We start from the raw sequence: 20,098 nt of genomic DNA, 5'->3' as shown, positions 1-20,098 counted from the left end.
TATTTGTATTTATCATTTTTCTTCTCCAACTTGCAGTACTTGGTGTTTCGGTGTGCGATACTGTAATTTAAAAATACAATACGTACGTCCACACTGCATACACATGATCTGTGAAAGTCTGAAGGGACAATTCCTTAAGACTGTTGTCCAAACCTTTGCTTCGGAAGGCTGCATACAGAAAAATAGGACGAAGGACTAGTTTGACATTTATTTATTTTTACTTGAATTTTTTGAACATGGTGAAGTCAATCCAACTACCAATTTCCGTGTTTTACGCACCTTAAGGCACTTCGGGTTATGTTCATATTAATACTTTGTTATACACTCTTTGTTGGCAATGACAGAGGTCAAACGTTTTCAGTAAGTCTTCGAGATCTGCATGGAGGAATGGGCCGAAATACCAGCAACGGTGAGTGAAAACCTTGGGAAGACTTACAGAAAACTTATGACCTGTATCATTGCCAACGAAGAGTGTATAACAAAGAATTAATATGAACTTTTGTTATTGACCAAACACCTATTTTCCACCATGATTCGCAAATTCCTTAAAAATCAGACAAGGTGATTTTCCGGATTTTCTTTTCCCTTTTGTCTCTTATAGTTGAAGTGTACCTATAATGTTAATTACAGGCATCTCTCATCTTGTAAGTGGGAGAACTCGCACAATTGGTGGCTGACTAAATACATATTTGCCCCACTGTATGTATTTAAAATAGACGGACAGGATATAACGTGTTTATGTTACACAGGTAGGGGTTTGCTCCGGCCACTAGAGGTCACTAAGGAGTTAGTGACGGATTACTGTCTCCCGATGCTGTCACCCTCTCTACTCTTGACCCTCTCTGGGATTTGTTTTCTTTATTCCACAGTTATGTGCAGTTTGCATCAGGTACCGACTTTACTCCTGTCATCACTCATTTCATTATTAGTTTGATTGTTGTTGGTTTGTTCTTCAGGAAAATTATTAGATTTATTGACCTATTCTTTCGTTGGTCAGCAAACCATTGATCAATTCAAGTAAAAAGTCACGAACTTTCATCCACTCATTTTTAACACCTCTTAGCAATTGTGTGTAAAAATAAAAGTAGCATCTTCAAAATTATAGACGAAATGGCTCTTTTGAATGTAGTATGTATTTTATTTGAAATGGTTCAGGGTGTACCGGCCTACTGCATAAAGACTGCTGGGATAGGCACTGGCACACCTGCAATCATTGTGTGGACCATCCATCCATCCATCCATCCATCCATCCATCCATCCATCCATCCATCCATCCAATAAAAAATAAATGAATAGTCCTTAATTCAATGACAGAAGTTATAAATTGTATGTTTTCTATCAAATTTTGCCTATACAAACATTCCAGGAAGCATCAGAACAAAACAATGCGTCGACCTCCAACATAGCAGTATATGCCCGCAATATAGATGTGTCGTCAAGGCAAAACTATCTGTAAACCTCAGTTTGAATGAATGTTTTTGGCATATTGATGAGCAATTGGGAAATTATTGGCAAGTTTTCTGTGCTGACAAAAATTGTAATTTATGACATACATTTATTGGACTTTTTCAAGATTTATTTACGAAAATAAAGGAAACAAATACAGTCCGCTGAATCAATTGTATCTTTTGGAGTTAAAAAAATAGGCTATCTTACAGATAGTCCGTTTAAATTGGCTCCATATATTTTTTACAGTGTGTACACAATATGTTGAACTAAATATAAAAAGTCAAATAAAACACTATACACAAATAGAGATTAGACGCTGATAGAATACAATCAATTCACAACACCACCAGACCTTCTTGTGGCTTTGCTCCTAAATGACACGGTAAGGCAACTGTCGTGCGAAGAATGAGTCCTTTTTTTGATCATTTTCTTATGAAACTGTGATTTCTTCACTTTCTGACTCTGATGGCTTACTGCACTCTGACGGAGAGGAGCGATGCTGGTGGTAGTGATGATGATGAAGAGGATGGGGAAGATGTGACTCCTGGCTCTGTCCTTGGCTGCTAGCTGCAATCCTCTCAAGCCCACCGTGGCAGTAGACGCTGCCCACATCTGTGAGGTCTGGGTTGGGGTTAGTTTTGGTGGGCAGGGTCTGCTGACGGCAACCTCCTGTCGACAGCAGCTCTCTTTCTTTTGAGTTCCTCCATTTCATCCTCCGGTTCTGAAACCAGATCTTTACCTATGAGAACAAACAAAGATTTTGTTTGTCTTATTGTATGAGATGCATATAACAGCAGCTGAAAAATGGATGACCTTTGACCATTAACTACTAAAACGTAAATCTGCATGTAAAGAAGTTCAAGCGTGTGTATCTTTTGTACAGAAGAAATGTTCATGTCAACCAAATGCACAAAGTACTTCTCTATATACGTACCTGTGAGTCTTTGAGTCCCAGTTTACTAGCTAACTTCTTCCTGTCGGGCTTGCTGATATACTTTTGCTTCTGGAAAGTTCTTTCCAGGGCCTTTCTCTGAAGGTCTGAGAAGACTGCTCGTCGCAGCATGCCCCTTCTTGGCTTCCCTCTGGGGACCAAAGGCCATGAAAAGGTTCCTGGGACAGGGACCACAGAGGAGGAGGAAGCTGAAGCGACAAAATGTAAAACAGAATTTAAGGTAAACACATTTATAATACATGTATATACAGTTATTAGTATATAATGGACTTGACATCAGTTCCCTGGTGTGGTATGAGTACCACTTGTGGTGGGTCACCCAATTTAAGAAAACCATGAATTACAATAAAGCACATTGAAATGAAGCTTGTAGCCATGCATTGTACAGTCAGTTAAAACATTTTTTTTTTTTTAATTATTCTAAATTCACTACTGTGCTTTTGTACTTAACTTTCAGGTACGGTAATGCCGTTTTCTTTATCCTTATGGACTGGTTGTTTTTAAACGTACACTTAAAATGTTTATGATCAAAACATTGTAATTAAATCATGACTTAGCAAAGTGTCTGGCTGGACTTAGTGAGGGCCACTGCTCTGAAGGTTACATTGTAGTCTCATTAACATACAGTAAATACAACCATTTATTTTGCTACTGCTCATATAACTCAAGTAAAAGAGAATGTGATGATATCCATCAAATAACTTCACAGAGAACTTTTTCTGTCGTCTCTTAGCTGCTTTTGCGATCGGTAGAGTAGCGCTCTTGCTGTCAGTAGTCGGAGCAAGTCAGGACTTTCATCGTCTTGACTCTGCCTCAAATAGAATTGTCCTCCCTGAAATGTGATGTTTAAAAGTCCAATTTGTCAAGTGGCGCAAACAGAGCCAATGCTAATGAGACCGGCTCTCCAAAGCTCAGCTCACACTACCTCTAATGAAGCATGAAGAAGGATTGTATAGGCTGCAAACGCATAGAGAAAGCTGATTGTGTTTCAAAGAATTGCGCCGAGAAGGCTGTCGACATGCCAGTATATTACAGGCCCATTAAAGGCAGGTCAGTATAATGTGCTACTGTTAAAAGGCTTGAGCTGCTGGGCTCTTAGAGATGTTGCCAGTTATGTACTTGCCTTCATGACCTAATGCAGATGTCAAAATGTCCCTACAAAGTCATCCAGTATTTTTTTTTCCTTTTTAATTTTGAGGTGAAGTGAGGATATGCACAGAGTTGCTTGTCTGTACACAGGGCATAGAACTATTATAGTGATACATAGTGTAGCTCTAGAATAAAATCTACAAAGTGTATGTGTGTGTGGGTGGGTGGGTGTCGTGGCTCCTATTGGTCACGGTACAGGGAGTTTTGTGAGAGCTTGGTGGGAAAACGACAGCGCGTGAAGAGGCAGTGAGTTCCCGAGCTGGGAAGATACCCGCCTCACATTTAAACCATGACAAACGGCACTTATATATATGGAGCGTGACAAACTAGACTAATTTGTAGATAACAACAACTGGTGCTAATGTCAGCAGTCAGATTGTCTACTAAATAGGTCTTCAAATTGGCGGAGCTGGTTTCGTGCTGTCCGTGGTATTCCCATGCTAAAAGGCTGACAATGTCTTGAAAATGAAAACTCCAAATTGGCAATATTTTAAATGTGTGACTTTTTTTATTTTTTTATTTCTCAAACTATGAGGTGTAACTTACAAAATTCAAAGAGAATTGGATATGCAATTTATTGTCCTAAATGTTCCTATAATTTCATTTTACTAAGTAACCTGCACACATGAATCAATTCCAAGTTTATAAAGACAATCATACTCAATTTGACAGATACTGTTAGAGCAATGTTAATAGAAATATGTTTATTTATCTAAAATTAAATTCTTGGCTGCTTGTATGAATTTGTAGAGCTGATAGAACTCCCACCTGTGAAATATGAAGCTCTGAGGAAAGGAGACGAAAGAAGACTTGCATCCAAGAATGGTAGCGGGAAAGATTTTGTCTCCAAACTGTGGACTGGAGGAGAAGAACAACCTTGGAAAAAAAAATTCAAGGTGTGTCACAGTTATGCTGTCACATTTGTTTCCCTCTGAGGGTCGGTTATGATTGTGACGCAACATAAATACACTACTCATCATATATCTGTAATTACATTATCCCCTAAATTCAATTATCATTATCCCCCCAAAAATCTGCATATGTGTTTGTTGATATAATTAAAATAAAACTAAATAAAATAAAAATAAAGTAAACCTCTGTCAAAACTCATTTGAAGATGCTCCATAGATTTTGTAGGTAATGTGTCAGACTATAAAGAATATAAATGATCATGATACAGTATTAATTGATATTATTTGTAGGACCTGTGACTCTAAATATTCGTAGATCATAATGAAACGGAATTATGTATTTTTAGTCGAATGTCACATGGTCCAGAAGTCGAATTAGTTTGATATAATAAATACATAATTTTATGAGTACACATATTTCTATTAGAGCTAAAATGTGTTTTAAACATACTGTACTAAAAAATAAAAATACTCCACTGTATAGTAATCCAAGCACGATCTAATTTCCACCAATATAATGAGTTTCTTACCACTCCTGGTTGATGGTGCCAGTATGGCACTGACGCCGAATTTAAGACAATTCGAGGCCGGACATGCGGACTGTGTGGCGCCACCCCCGATGTGGTTCGGCTGCCCGGAGCACTGAAACACTGAGCGGCCAGTGCTCGGTCCCAACGCCCGGTGCGAGACGCCCTGCTCTGGGCTCAGCGAGAGGACCTCCCCGGGGTTTGCAACCGAGAATGTCCGCTGTATGTAGCTGTACGCCGGTTGGCTGATTCGAAGGAGATCTTCCACCCTGTAGCCTGAGGGCGGTGACCGGGGAAGATGGCAGGTCAGAGCGGCTGGGGGACGCAACAGGTCCGAGTAGAGAGGATGTGGCAAGGCGCTGCACGGAAACATCATGACTGGGCCCTGCAGGCAAAAAGTTTGTTCTTGGGTGGTGATTAGTTGCAACTTTTATAGAAGTGATGTTGGCTGGCAAGTTCACCGCCCCAGCCCGTCATCTGAGTGGATGAGCCTTCGAGAAGGTCCATTACCGGGGATTGGTCAATGCGTCTCTGCTCCCTGGCCTGATTGGACTTGGACTCTTTTTTTTTTTTTTTGCGCCTATCTCATTCAAACTTTTGGAGTTAGTGCGGGGGACGGGGGAGTCGTATATGAGATGGGTCATTATAGAAATAGAAATACAATTATCTTGATGATGTCATTTCTGCTGAGTTATATATCTCACAATTTCTTTCTCTGCCTCTAAGTGTGCCTAAAAAGGATTTAGGAACAGGGTTATTCAATTTTTGCGATTAAACAAAATGTTTCACTATTTGATGAGTAAATTAGTGAAGAGAGAGGGATACGAGAAATAAAAATATATATTGCAAAGTGCCGCTGCAGTTTGATTTAGGACAACTTTAATTTGCACGCGTGCAGCGATTATTTCAATTCTGGAATGAGTCACATCGATAGCTCAAGTCGATTTAAATATCATTTTTCATGAGTATGTTATTATCAACATGTTTGAGTTGAAAGAGGTGATAGGTGGACAAAAGCGCTTTTTTAAAGAGCTCATGTGGGACAAGAGCCATGAGTCCCAGGGGGCACGTGACAAGATGCGTGACTAATGTTATTTCACTCCGTCGATCATCCTTATAAATTTCATCATTTAACCAACAGGAAAATCTCAATCAGTGTAAATTCTTATTTGGTGATTTTGACTGATGTTTTTAATCTTAGCACTTATCTTTACATCCAAATGACCGTATATATAGAAATATATATCTCTCTCTCTCTCTATATATATGTGTATATATATATATATATATATTTATCATGAAATATGCTGTATAAATAAAATTGGATTGTGTTAAATTGCACTGTATGTCATTTCAGTTGATTAGAGAGATGTTAGTTTTATTTGTATTATTTCTTTAAATCATACAAAAACAAAATCTTCATAGTTTAAAATGAATTGTTCGGTTAATATTAAAATTTGAGGCACACTCATAGCAAGAAACACAACTAACAAACAGTGATCATGTGCATTATGAAACGGAGTAGATTAAAAAAAAAAATAATAATAAACATTTTGAATACTATAATTAAAGTCCATAAGAAAGATAATTTATGATGGAAGTAGCTCATAGAAGAATAAATAGAACCCAATGATAAGCAGAATAGCAACGTTACACTACGACTATGTGATATACAATAACCTTGACATAGGTATATTACTTATACATTTTGGACATTCACAAAAACATGTCGTATAAGTTCTGCACATGACTCATTATGAGGGCATTATGATGAAAGCATCCACTCTTCCACTAAAAGAGGCAATCATTAAGTGTGCAGCTGATTCGCTGAGCACCTGACCTGCTGGGAAATGCGACACTTTAACCAAAACTTCTTTCAAAGGGAAAGAACCAGAAATTATTATGTTCAAAGCATTTTATTCCTTCACAAAATCCCTCTTTTGTATTGAAGTAGAGCAGATGGTTCTCTGGGAGGGAAGGTGGACATCAGCAGAACTAATTTCTCCTCCTGGGTCGAAAAACAGAACAGCCTGCACTGAGATTCTTAACAAACGTAACAGCTGTTAGTGAATTAAACACCAGTCAAGATTCATTTTAAAGCTCTTTGCCTGGAGAAGTCCTCCAACATCAACCCTCCCCGAAAACTGCCTCGCTTGATAACACATGCAAAGAAGGTCACACAAGTGAGGCTGTGTCAGTGGGGATGTAATTGTTCTTTAATACTCATGCCGATGCATTAACTCTTGATTGCTCTTAATGAACAAATGGGCAGGGTAACTTGAAGGCCAATTAATACACCAGACAACTGATGAGAAAACATCCTCTGTATGTCAAAGTTGATTATATGACAACATCAACAAATCAAATGTATCTTATCTATATAGTAATGTTTGTGAATGAGACATAACGATCCAACCCTGCGCCTTAGTATTATATAACACTATTAATAAACTACCTTGTCATGACCGCATAGCAAAATAGAAAACGGGTAATAGAAAATGACATGCAATAAAATGCAATATATTATTGATTATGGCAATATTAATATTATGATGCATTCATGGATAACTAGTCATTTGCAAAATTCTGATTGGGGTTTCCTACCAAAACAAAAATGGCAATGCGTACGTTTAACCACTTCTTCATCTCAAAATACTTCAAAATCATGTTTTCTCTTGGCATGCCTGTCTGTCTGTCTCTCTCGCTCTCTCTCTCTCTCCCCGAGCATCTGTTTCCAGGCGGTGTGGAACAGAGTGGATTAGTGGGGCCCTGGGTGTCGAAGAGCAGCGACAAGCATTAAAACCATATTAACTTTCCATTAAACATCACCTCGCTGTGTAGTGGGTGAGAGAGACAAGGCGGTGAACAAAGCTGCTTAGAGTGCGACAGAGAGACAGAGCGCACCTGTTCTCTCAGTGTAATGTACACTGAAAAAGATAACCAAATACAATGCCTTTGTCAGACATTGTGATTGTACAAAGAGTGGATTTAGATCAAATGAAAAAGATTCATAATTTTCATCAAATCCCAAGTTTCACCCATGAGTTATTGAAGAACTTGGCGGAACTGTTCACTTCACAGATCTGTGATGTTTCAAGCCAACTTTATGTCGTCCACCCATGTAGTAAATTGTACTTTCTTCAAAATACTTTGTGCACTTTGACCTACCCTGAACTCAAAGCAATCAGTGTCTTCTTCCGCCATGTCAAGGGCTACTAGCACAACACTTGGAAATAAGCAGAATCTCTTTGATTGGTGGCGAAAAACAACTGTGTTCACACCCACAACTTCGCAAAACACAACTTTTAAAATGGGTCTGTGAAATGACCAAAACTTGTTTACAGTGTTTGTTGCACCTGATTTACACTGGACAGGAAAATAGAGGCCCAGAAGTTTGGATTCTTTATTTGTGTACCGCATTCGAGCATGGTGCAGTTTCCCAGCATAGTTGAAAGGGTTGGATTAGCAACCAAACATGGATGCGTCATGTCAGTTTCAAACAGTTGCAAAATGTTTGCATGAGAGAAATAATACACCAACAATATACAATGATGTGTTAATCAGTTAGCCACCGTACTGCTAGTTGGTCCTGTAACATTTTATAAAAAGCTGTGACCGCAGACAGGAAAAGTTTAGTCATGCTAAAAAAAAAACACCAACCTGTTTGAAGCATTCCACAGGTAAACAGATTGATTCGAGACAGTTGAATTATTGAGTTTAAAAGGAGCATCCCGAAAGGCTCCGTCGTTCACAGGCAAGCACGGCGCAAGTTTTACTGCTTTGTGAACAAGTGCATGAGCAAATAATCCGACAGTTGAAAAACAATGTTTCTCAAAGGACAATTGCAAAGAATTCAGTAATTCTATTTACTGTGGTTGATAATATTGTCAAAAAAGAATGAAAAATATATTGCCCTTAAATCACAGTTTTCCTGCATGTCCTCAAAAGAGGCACTGCTAGTCATTGATGAAACACATTTTTTAAAATGTGATTTTAAAATGTAATTTTTTTTTTTTAGTTTTTCCTTGCCCTTTTGGGAGCTTAAGATCAGGGGATGCTTTGAGAATAATTGTCAATTTTTGTCTATGTGAAGCCCTTTGAGACTACTTGTGATTTAGGGCTATACAAATAAACTTGACTTGACTTAAAAAAAATAACCTTTTTTTTTCTGGGCTCATTCACAGAGAAAGCAGGCAAGCAATTGCCTTTTATAATCACTGCTTCAATAATTCATTCGCTGGATGCCTCAAACTTTGCGCTGTGAAATGCTCATTAGCCAACCCCATGAATTTTCATCGGTGTCAGAGTGTGAGAACGTCCCTAGCCTGAATTGATGCGTGCAACAAAAGTGAAAGTGCACCAAAGCAATTACACTGTGTTGCAGACAAATATGAGAAGTAGCATGCCTCTGTGTCCCCATCATTGGGGTACTTGTGACACATAGCATGCTCATTAGTTGCAGATTGGTCATGGGAGCTAAGAGCATCACATCACTGTTCCACAATCGCTGCCGTTATAAGAGCAGCCGTTCTTCAATTCAAAAGCCTTTCTGCTTTAATCTCATTGGAGTCTCATAATGTTCTACGGCCTTTTAGTGATGGTCTTAAAGAACCTGGCAGGTTGTTTAGAAGGGAGCTTGTAAACGTCTGTGGTTAAAATGGGCCCTGGGGTTCAAACACAAGCCAGTCGCTGCACAAGCAGAAGGAGGGGCCCCGATTTGGTTGTCAAGTTTAGTTTATGTTTTGGTTTTTAAACAGGGTGGGGATAGTGACACACTTTTTGCAGCAACTTGTTGCTTTGGGTCTTTCACTAACGTTGCCTTCTTGCTTTTGGAAAACTGCAGTGACCCATTTCTTCCTCCTTGCATTCCTTCTAAAATGGGTGCATTAGAGGCGCAGTCCTTGACATGGCACAAGAAGAAATTGATTTGCCGGAGTCCAAGCAGGAGGTTGAAGTGCACAGAGTACGCAAGTTGACCGGGGAGATTATAGATCTGTAACGAGAGCACTCAGAAACCAGCATCTAACTCTGCCGTTTATGCCCTTGTCCATAGCTGTGCTAAGATCTGATTTTAAAAATATAGTAACGAAGATTTAATAAACCCATGGTACATTAGAATGCCAAGTGGCAAAACGAGGTTAGACCGGGGTAAAAATCAGAGGTCATGCATAGGTCACGTGACATCTTGCAGACGAAGTCCAAGACACATTTGTCCATCGTTAAAAGCATATTTGGCTTGCAATAGCTGGTGACTACTGGCGTGGGATTAAAAATGGATGATGGACAAAATAATATGTTCCTCAGACAAAATGGTGAAACGATCAAATTCAAAATCACTATTAACTGTAGAAGCTCCAAAGTGGATTGTGTAGGACCACTTGAGAATGACATTTCCTACCCTAATTTCTATTCCAACACTTTGATGGTTTCTTATCTAATACTAACATTTCTCGAGATGGTGAATTTGCTTTCTTTTTTTTAATTCTAAGCTAGATAAATCATAATTGTCAGAAAAGATGTCACTTTGTGTGTAGTGAGTGTACTATTCAAACTGAATTACTGGAAAAGAAATGACCTAAATACCAGTACAAAAACTCTTATCGCTTTTATCAAGTCTACATATTTTGTGTAACTCTGGATCCCTCGACGTAGACGTTTCTATTCTCCTTCCCCTTTTATTTGCTTTTCTTTACTCTGTATACATAATTATTTCAGTCGCTATTCATTTCGATGACAATGTTGGTTACTTTCGAGGGGACTTTCTTTCATTTTTGGAGTTTGAGTGAGCCAGGGGATGCAAATTGTCCAGTCCCAAAAGGCCTTTTAGAAGCTCAGAGTTGAGGGCAGAGACTCCAAGCTAGCTGAGGTGAAGCGACAGAAAGGTTAGCAAGAGGCTTGACGCTGAATGAAAAACGCAGTCTCATTTCTTAGGCTGAATACAAGGACGCCAGCGCAACTCTGCATGACTACCAGGTATTGAAGCGGTCCACGCCACATAATTGGATTGAGCACTGGCTACGGTATTTATGTCACTTCTTGTCTTGTCAATCCTATAACAGGCATGGCAACAGCGTGGGGATCTCCCATGGTGACGGAGCTTTGCCTTATTCAGACAGAATGGAGAGAAAAGAGCCAAGCCTCATTTAATTCACATTTAATTCTCACTCAAAACATTTTAAGAGCTGACGTTATTTGCATAACAGGGAGAAGGGACTCTGCCTTTTCAGTGTCCCTGCGTGTGTGTACGTGTGTGTGTGTGTGTTTGAGAGAGAAGGAGAACAGGAACAGTGTTGTAACTGAAAGTGTATAGCAGGCTTATATATGCATATGCTGGGCAACACGCTTTCTCACACGGATCAGCACACAGAGAGATTCTGTTGCAATACACTCATGCATGCTGCTGTGTATTGACTAATTCACATTGTTGTGATGGCATTTCAAGCTCAGACTCAAAAGGTTTTGTTGGAATGTACGATACCAAATTAGACAAATACAACGATATTGTTCATCTGAGGTTCTGTTGCACAAAAACTGCTCACGTGAGAAAGACCCGCATGAATGCTTCCGTGTGTGATCCATTGATATTTATTTGTCATTGGTAATATATTATAATTATTGATGCATGTGCAATATTAGCGATTCAGAATATCCATAGGAAATATCTGAACCATCATTTATAGAAAAGAAATGAAAATGATGATGAGGAAAAAACAGTAGTGTTTATATCTCCGGATAAAAGACTAAAGAGTTGCATAATGACACTCAAAAAAAAAAAAAAGTTGTTAAATTATAAGAATAATGTCTAGCAAGAAGCTAATTGCAACAAAGTGAGGCTATCCTTCTCTGAAGACCAGCCACGAAATAAATGAAAATTCCTGCCCTTAACACTCTTAAAAAGTAAATAAAATCAACTCGTGATAGTGTTGATGAAATTGATCACAAATTCTCTAGCTGAGCTGTAGCTCCTTCAGTTTGAAGCCACAGGAACAAAAATATAGAATTCAAAATAATGTTGGGCAGCACAGTGAGGTAAGTGTCAAGGATGTCTAACAGATATTTCTGAGATTTGAATTAGGAATCTCAGCTCACCTCAATCTTACGCCATTCTTGTGATATGTTTGTATTTTCACAAGTCCTTAATAAATTTCAGCTCTGTGACGCGTTGAAACTGCAGTCAGTGAAGGAAATGCAATTTCGAGTTCCGCACAGTGACCCAGTTTTCCGACGCACAGACAGACATTCTAATATTACTTTCAGCAAAAGTCAGTGTGCCCCTATGAATCTCTTTTAACCCGAACCTCCCTTCAGCAACCCCCCCCCCCCCCCCTCTCTCCACCCGAGGCTAATCCGCGGTTTAGCCTTTGATTTTAAACTTCAACTTTCTCCCTTCATCCCACCGTCTGCTTTCGCAAGGAGAGATGGCTGGGATAGAGTGACTAGTCAGCTTCCTGCTGCTCTTCTCTTCTTGATCTTTGTTGCCTTTCGGCCCTTTAGCCTGCTTCTTTGCTCCCAGCAAGTGCACACGCAAATCCATGCAGGCACACGTTATATATGCAGAGTCTACACATGTATATGAGTGTGTGTGTGGTTTGATCTGGTTTCCTAGTGGACCCTATTGTGTCGAGGCGTTTCTGTACCTGTTGATTATAAAGTAGATATCACCCATTGATTAAGTTTGAAAGAATATGGAATGTGTCACACTGAAGTATGGTACAGCTACGAATAAGAAATAGTGAAGTAAAAACTGTTGAAACGGTACCAGATTTTTCCCCAGCTATCTGGACTCGGTCCTTGTAACCTAAATCAGATCCTGTATGCCAGTTAGAATCATAATTTGTTATGAGAAGAACAATTTAAATATTATGGATAAAAACAAGATGGATGCAGGCAAACATCCCGAGCTAGGGCCAAGAGAACTTTGACAGAAAGGGTAAAACAAAACATCCGATTCAATTGATGACCCCCCAACACACACACACCGCCAGCAGTTTTGCCTATGTAGTGCCAACACAACCAAAAATAAGGAAATACTTTCAATTCCAAACAAGTGAACTTTAGTTTTCCTTTCGTAGAACCATTATTTGCAAAACCGCAATTGATTATCGAGGCATCTAAACAGCTGAATATCCAGTCGGGAAAAATATTTTCAATTTAATGGCAGAAAAGGCCATCAGTGGGAAGTGTAAAAAGAAGGTGCTAGTAAGGATGCGCACCAAAAAAGAAAAATAGGAGAACGATATGAAACAACACACACGCACACGCACTCACACACATGCAACATGCAACGCATTACGCCAATGTGGTCATGGTGCCTAGCATGACTCCATTCATTTGACTTCCTACTTCAGCTTTGTCAAATAATTTCACAAGCACCAAAGTCAGCAGCCCGCACCAAACATCCTGCACATGCACACAAACGCACATTGACTGACACCCTGCAGAAGAAAGGAACAGCTAGGAAGGATATCCTCATTTCTTCCATATCAGGGATCCTTTGAAAGCTTTGACTCCGAGCTGAAAGAGAGGTTTCACTGAAGCCATTCACATCAATGATCTGCTCTGATCCACTCACAATCGACCATATCTGTTATACATGGCTAGGCCTTTCAGACCCAGCGACACGGGAACGGGACAGGGGGAAAGAAAGGAAGGAAGAGCGTAAAAGAGAAAAGAAAGGGAAGGAAAGCAGAGCTAACTAATTTATATCAATTTCCTATGCACATTATCGGCACACAATGTTTTTTTTACACACACAGTAAATGATCGCTTAGTAACGCAAAAAAGGTGTGCACTTGTGGCTCCGCTTCACAATTAACCAATCACATTGAAACTCAAGTTAAATGTAGTTTGCAGTACCTGCCACAATTCAAAGTGACTTTATTTAAACCCAGAGAAAGTTTAGCACCATATCTGCATGGTCTGACAACATCGTGTGTTGGTGTTATTTTGATTCAGCTGGAACTGGGGCCTTAGTCAAAGTAGAAGGAATTATAAACACTTACAAATTGTAGTCAGTTGTTAGCACAAAAAAGTAAGAACTGCTGTCAAGCTTACAATGCAGGAAAAGCCTACTTTATTTAAAGGAGAAGTCAAGTCCGAATTTTTCTGTGGGCTAAACACAACATGCAGATTAATATTGCCTTTGTGGAATATGAATTAAGCAGCAAAATACACCTGACTTTATCCATTTCGGGGGCGGCCATTATGCCAATTCCTGTTGGCTGAAAACAACATCACAGTTGCGGCTCAGTTTCAGAAAACTGGCGAGTCAATTACACAAACGCAATATTATTCAGGATGTCGTTGTCATTGTTTGAAAGAAAATTTTTGAGTAGACTTGGCCTTCAATTTCAGTTACTTTAAGTCAGATTGTCAACCGGTGGTCCGCAACCCTCTCGTGGTCCGTGGCGGTATTGCAGGTGGTCCATGTGTGTGTGTGTGCGTGTGGCCTACCCCAGCATTCTTAATCCCTTTAATTGAGTGGAGCTCATGAATTGTCCTCAAGTCTTCACAGTCTGCTCCACTTGACCATATGTCTGATAAACGCTGATGCTCAAGATAATTTCTCCTTCTCGTTTCTTCTCAAAGAAAGCCCGACTCTCTTTTACTCCTTTTCTGTGGTGCGTCCACATCTCTTTGTGTCAAGATAATTGTTGCTTTTCAGCTCGTAAAAGGTGCAAGCAACGAGGGCTAACCATACGTGCGTGAGTATGTAGTCGTCTGCATTTTAAGTCAAAGACTAACCGAGCGTGAGCGTTTTGTTAAAGATCCAGTTTAATCCCTTACAGAAAGGACTATTTTGAAGAGTTGGCCATCATGCAATCTTATCTTTTGTTTTGCTGTATTTTGCCTTTATACACCACCACAATAGATACACAATGAAATCAGTAATATTCTATTGATGGCAAGAACTGGAGCTTAAATTCGAGAGGTTTCTGAAAAATATGGCATTTACACACATTTATCAAAATTGTTGGTTCTGTTGAAACCAATTTAACAACAAGCCACAAAGCCTCTGGGAAAATGCTCTTTGTTTTGGTCTTAGATGCGCCCAAGATTGACATTTTAGGAAAGTTACAGTCCCATGAAATGCCTGTTTCATTTGTTTAGTTCTTTTGCCCTCTCTCTTTTTTTTTTTTTTAACCAATAATCTTTGGACTTTTCAGTACACATACTATTAGAAGTTGGTCCATCACCCACAAACAAAAAAGCAAAGCATAAACCAACTGACTGATCAACCAACCAGAGCTGTCCAAATTAATCAACTATGAACTTAATCAACAACTATTTTAGTAATCAAGTAATTCTTTACCAAAGATTTGTCCAAATCCTCTAATGCCAGCCTCTCAACAGTAATGTTTCATTATTTTTCTCTCTCACTAATGGCTCTTATTTTAGGAGCTGTCAGGCCACAAGGACCCTCTGAAGGCCGGTTTTTGGGCATTCCTTATGCCACTCTGTTGAGCGGATGTAGGGATAAGAGGTGATCACAGAAAAAAAAGTTTGGGTGGCAGTAGTGGAGCAAGACCAAAAGAAAGAGAGGCAGAGAAAGAGGTGTTTAGTCTTGGACTTTAATTAAAATCACCAGAGGAATTCTAAGCAACTCTCTTCTTTCTTTCTGTGAGCGCACAGCTTAATGTGTCGGATAACTTGTTGGGGCTACAATGGAAGAGGGATGAGAGCGGAGTGGATAGGAGTAGGCGCTGAAAGCAAATGAGAGGATGTTTATAGATGAAGCCATTACGGTTGATCGTTTATCAATTAAGTCATTCAAGACGAATGAAAAGTCTAATTAGCTTTAGGTTAAAGGCCATGAGAGGTTTTTGAAGAAGGAGAATTGCTGCTGAATTAGAGAAGCGTTACAAGTTACAAGCAAGTACAAATAATCAAATTATTATTTGTAATTATTATATCGTCTGCTCATTAAAAAGCAATCAACATCAATGTAGTAGTGACTCAGATCTATCATGATATCATGAGATATATTTATTTTTGGCTCCCCCTACGAGAAAAGAAGCGAGCATCTTTCTTTGCATCAGTGAATATCCTGCACATTAGCGACGCTCAGTTCACACCGACTGCGTGACGAATGTAAAAGCTAGGTTTCTATTTTCTGCGGATAACGCATGCAGATTTTCATGAGGCTGAAGAAATTAGACGAGCCAGACAGGAAGTCGGGCGTCGGCATTTGAGGTCGATGTGGTATTTTTTCAAAATAAAACTGTTCTGCCTACTTGCTTGGCATGAAATGGATTTTTGGGAGGATAATAATGTTTGGATGTTTCACTATGAGTGTTTATCGTCACCTTTGGGACTGATAAAAATCCTCTACTGGAAGACCTGACTCCTGGATGGCTCATAAAACCACATGTGATGAATGAGCAAGACATTTCAGTGAAATTTGTGGGAGTGAGCATTCTGTTTAGTCAGAGGCTTTACAAAAGAAGCACTGAGGCATGCAAGGATAGAGACCTATGGGGTTTTATCTACCTGAGAGGAAACGCGCACGACTGCACGCATGTATGCGCTAGAAAGCACACACACGAGCACGCAGGCATGCACATATACACAGATGCACACACACGCACGCGCACACACACACACCAAAGGAAAGTGATGTCAAGTGCAGCTTAGAGAGGCTGCAAGTGGGGCAGTAACAATTGGCCCATGGGGTTACTGGGTGACCCCTAGGAGTCTATAATTCAGAATGGGGTTAGTCTATCATTCACACGCTCAGACCACCACACACACGCACACACACATACAGATTAACAGGGGAAAGATTGAGGAGTTCATTTCGAGAGTTTGTGGATGAAATGAAAAGATAGGAAAGACTATGAAGCAAAAGAGAAGCTTGGGATTGCGTATTTTGATCTGATTGAGACGCACATAAGAAAGTTTGGGGGTCAAAGGTCAAGTCTAGAGACCCCAGTGTTTAAGACCCCAATGGTCTCCTTTATATGGACACATAAACATTTGACCTCTGACTTGAAACTCCAGCAGGAGGACGTGTTCGTCGGTTTCTTCGTCCGTCCATCCAACCATCCATCCATAGGGCCGGAGGTGGAATCGAAGCCGCAACCTCTAAACTGCGAGGCGGACGTGCTAACCAGTGCTTCACCATGCCGCCCATAAAAATTTGTACAGCATCAAAAAATGATATTAATGATATTATAAACATAGGATAAAGATTTCATTTTTATTTATTTTTATAAAATGATATTAAGTTTTAATTTGTATTATAAACATAGGATAAAGATTTCATTTTTATTTTTTTAAATTTAATTTTGATAACAGATTTTTTTTTAGTTTTACTAGTTATTTCCTTAGTTTTCATTAACTAACTTTCAGAACATTGGTTTAGATCAGGGGTGTCCAGACAGTTTGAAAAGTGGGCCAAATTTGTTGTGGTGAAAATGTGAGAGCTCACCACGTAGCTTCCAGTTGCTTTAATTTTTACTCACCTTGTCGTAGTTTGCATATTTTATCTGGTAATGCTTCTTTAGTATATTGAATTCCTATCAAAATAGCTACACTCACTGTTTTGTATTTTAGAGGAAATATCTGACAAAATATACTTTTTTACTGGCACCAGTACGTCCAGTGTACGTCGGTCTCTTGCCCAAAGTCATTTGGGATATGTACAGCTCATTGTGATCCTAATGAGGATAAGTGTTTTATTTCTTAATTAATTTTTTATTTCTTGTATTAGTCATTGTTTCATTTTGAAGGATGCATAAAAAAAACTGCACAACCAACCAAATAAACCAATTCAACTTTGTGGATGGGTGGCAGATATGCCAAGCGATCACACAGCTTTTGAAGATAGAACTGCAACTGTATTAATTGATCTTTACTTTTCGTAGTTATAGTCCACGGACATTGTGGTAAAGTGGCAAGATGGCCAATCATGCACTTGGACGACTGGAGTTGTCCAGGATGACCATGCATACTACTTGATTGCTTTGTTTCTGCATTCCCACTTCAGCTAACATTGTGGAACATTTGTACATTTAAAAAAAAAAAAGGGATTTTAACCACTTTTCATGTGTACTTTTAGTGGATTGAAAAGTTAAATGGAGCTCAGATTGTGACGTTTACCCGCATAATCCATTTAACTATGTCTTTGGAGAGCACATTAACCACATAATGCCAACATATGGTGACTGGTGTATGTGCGTGTTTGCATGTGTGGTTGGTTGTGTGTTCGGAGATACCACACAGAGCTGTGACGAAAGGAGCAAAATACAGACATTTCACACACACACATCCACGCAGATACACGCACACAGAGGAGTTTTTCAGCTCATTAGGCAGAGGGTTGCGTGTCAAATCAGGTTTTGTATAGAGGCTGCAGGGTCATTATGATCTAATTTACCTTTAGTGCTTATTCAGCAAGGCGGAGGGAATGGAAGCGGGAAAAGATGAGCCTGTAAGGTAAGGAGGGAGTGACAGAAGCAAAAGGACCAATTAGGATCAATCACTTTTTCTCCTATCATTCAAAAGTAAAGAAACCAGAAAGGTGAATTTATGAACTTTATACAAATATCACGATCACCAGACCTGACGAATTTCGATTAGAATAACTTTTATTTACCGCGTGTGCTTCGGTATGCTATACTGATTGCCACTTAAATGATTCTAAAGCATGTTTTAACATTCTAAAGTATTCTTTAACAATCTCTGCTATACGCCAAAGAAAAGGGTGGGATTGTGAAATGAAATATGAAATGTTTATATTCGTTAACAAATGAGCAGTTTGATTTTTAGTAACGTGACGCATCAAAATCAGCATCAAAATGACGATACCTGCTTTAGTTGGAATGTTTTCAAAATGATTTCAATGAAGAACATGTGCATTGATGTGCCACAGCTACATGGCAGTGTCAAGTTAGGTAGGACATCGATGTTGTGCAGTTTTTCATATTCATGGTGGATATTGGACTTAACAGTTGCATAATGTACATAACTTTAAAATTGTAGACAGCGCAATGGTGTGATTGGAGTTACGCTCACCCTGCTGTGATGTGCGGCATGGATATTTTTAGAGCCGTTGATCCCTCTGATACCACAAAGACCGATTCTCGAATTTAAACACGAATACCGTAATTTTCGGACTATAAGTTGCGGTTTTTCTTTCATAGTTTGGGCGACTTATACTCAGGAGCGACTTATATACATATATATGTTTTTTTTCCACTTTTTTGGGCATTTTATGGCTGGTGCGACTTATAGTCCGAAAATTACGGTACTTTGAATAATTGAGGCGGTGAATTTTTAGTATACCAGCATGAAAAGCCATACAGGTATCGATTAGCGGACTACACGCTGGACTGGTTATGAGTCAATCACAGAGTACAAATAAAAGCAGACAACCACTGACACTGACTGGGATCTTCGCTTACGTTACCTGCACTTAGACTGAGCTTGTGAACTCTGACCAGAGAAGAAATGTATTCCTGTTTCAGTGTTTCACAAGAATCAACACTAACCAGACCTAACTTTGAATCCAGGTGCTGATTCTTTGTGGCCGGAACATGTATACATGGGGGTCCCCGAGCCTTTGTATAAGTGTGTAAAATGGGTTAAAGTGTGGTGTCCAGAAGCAGCAGTGTGTGTCTTGGCCAGTGCGCATGGATAAAGGCCTCCATATTGTGCTGGTCACTCGGACCCAGTCGCCAGCCAGAGGGGGCGTCCAGCTGCCAATCAAACCACCTCCAGCAACAATGGGAAAGTCGCCCAGAGCTTACACACAGGTGCACACACACGTGCACGCGCATACGTGCACACACAAACACACACACACACTGATGATAACTAGATTTAGATTTCCATATCATGTGGAAAATGATCACAATCTGATGATTCTCCTCTGAGACGTGAGGAATCGTAAGCCTTTTCAAAGGCAGATATTTTTTCATTTTCCTTTTACCATTTCTTTTCAGTTTTGGCTGCACTGTTACCTATTGCGTGTGGATATAACTTTTTAAATTTTCAGCCACTTTCTGTTTGGCGTAAGAGTCTAATCAAGCCTTCAGAATGAATACTGCTGTCGAATTTATTAGCAATGGGATTGTTTCTTAAACCAATCAATGTTTTTTTCACCTCAC

General features: G+C 39.5%; 1 pseudogene; it reads right to left on the bottom strand.

Annotated features, from left to right (window-relative positions):
• Positions 1-1,303: 1,303 nt before the first annotated feature.
• Positions 1,304-5,495, bottom strand: LOC133156871 (homeobox protein DBX1-B-like; annotated as a pseudogene).
• Positions 5,496-20,098: the final 14,603 nt, after the last annotated feature.

This window comes from Syngnathus typhle, linkage group LG7 (assembly GCF_033458585.1).
Source record: "Syngnathus typhle isolate RoL2023-S1 ecotype Sweden linkage group LG7, RoL_Styp_1.0, whole genome shotgun sequence".
Taxonomy (NCBI): domain Eukaryota; kingdom Metazoa; phylum Chordata; class Actinopteri; order Syngnathiformes; family Syngnathidae; genus Syngnathus; species Syngnathus typhle.
This window is presented reverse-complemented; position numbering and strand designations above follow the sequence as displayed.